The sequence below is a fragment of the Lactuca serriola genome, chromosome 4, assembly GCF_051521515.1.
Source record: "Lactuca serriola cultivar US96UC23 chromosome 4, Lser_US96UC23_V15, whole genome shotgun sequence".
NCBI classification, from domain to species: domain Eukaryota; kingdom Viridiplantae; phylum Streptophyta; class Magnoliopsida; order Asterales; family Asteraceae; genus Lactuca; species Lactuca serriola.
In genome coordinates this window covers 180,332,499-180,333,908 of record NC_136411.1, presented here as the reverse complement: position 1 = coordinate 180,333,908, position 1,410 = coordinate 180,332,499, and the positions used below count along the sequence as shown (strand labels likewise).

General features: G+C 43.8%; 1 non-coding gene across 1 annotated transcript; it reads left to right on the top strand.

The window, feature by feature from the left end:
- Positions 1 to 1,003: 1,003 nt before the first annotated feature.
- On the top strand, positions 1,004 to 1,110 carry LOC145049022 (small nucleolar RNA R71). Its single transcript, XR_013683143.1, has one exon. It is a non-coding gene; the product is annotated as a small nucleolar RNA R71 (small nucleolar RNA).
- The last annotated feature ends 300 nt before the right edge of the window (positions 1,111 to 1,410 follow it).

Genomic DNA, 1,410 nt, shown 5'->3' with positions numbered 1-1,410 from the left:
TTGTAAAGCTTTAACATGCTCTATGAAGGTTCTGTATGCTTTTACTTTTTCTGCAGGCATGGCTTTGATTGGGTATGGCAGAGGGGGATTATAAGGCTTCAAAGTACTGGCAGTTTTATTATTTACATATGGACTCGTCGAGTCCATTGGAGTGACTCAGCGAGTCGGATCGGGTTTTGCTGGATCCGATTCTTCTTCCTTTTCTGCCTTCTTCTTGGAGATTTTCAGTGCTTCTGTGAATGTTTCTTCACTGCTGGAGGTCATTACACTTACATTCTCCATTCTTGGATTGGGTTCGGTGTTACTCGGAAGTTGACCCGGTCTTCTATCATTCACTTGATGCGCAAGATGCCCCAGTTGTTTCTCAATGTTGAGAATTGATGCTTGCTGATTCCTAAGCATGTTTCTGGTCTCGTGTATGGCAGCATCGTGATCACTGTGTCTTTTTTCGGATGCGGCTATGAATCTAGTGAATAACTCTTCTAAATCGGCTTTCTTTTCTACCGGTTCTTCCTTTTGGTAAAGTCCCCTCTCCTTCTGCTTGTATTTCTCCTCCTTTGCCTTCTTATACTCCTCGTATGGTAGCCAATCCTTCTTAGGTTTCCGCCAATTATCATCATATCGATCACCACTCGAATAGAAAACTTGAGCTTTCTTATTTCCATTTTCATCCAAATCACAATCCTTTATGAGATGGGGCCCTCTACAATTTTCGCATCCTACTCTAATAGCATGGATTGTTTGATCCATTTTAGTCATTCTTCAATCTAGACTATCAAGCTTAGCTATCACCGCCGCCATGCTATCATTTGCTGTGTTTACTACTCCCCGACTTACTTCGTTTCTCGGATTGTGGTATTCTCTAGAGTGCTTAGAGAATTCTTCAATTAATTCTTTAATTAACGGGGGCCCCTTCTTTGTGAGCGGGCCTTGAGAATCAAGCAATTGCCTTGTGGTGACATTGACTCCATCATAGAAGATGGAGACCTCTTGTTGGCTATTAAGGTCATGGTGTGGGCAATTTCTAAGTAGGCTCTTGTATCTTTCCCAAGCTTCATAAAGAGATTCTCCGGGTTGTTGCTCGAAGTTGGCAATGGCTTTCTTAAGCTTGGCTATCTTGGAGGGCGGGCAGAAATGGTCTATGAATTCTTCTTTCATCTTGGCCCATGTGGTGACCGATCCGGGAGGAAGTCACTTTAACCAATCTTTTGCAGCTCCTTTAAATGTGACAGGAAGCATGCGAAGAAGCTGGGTCTCGCGTGGAACATTCGGGACGTTGAAGTAATCGGCCACATCATTCACTTCGTCCAAGTGCTTGTAAGCGTCTTCGTGATCCTTCCCGTAAAAAGGAATCTCCTTGAGTTGGGCGAGAATATGGCCTTTTAGTTCGAATGTAGCGGTCGCGGGAAT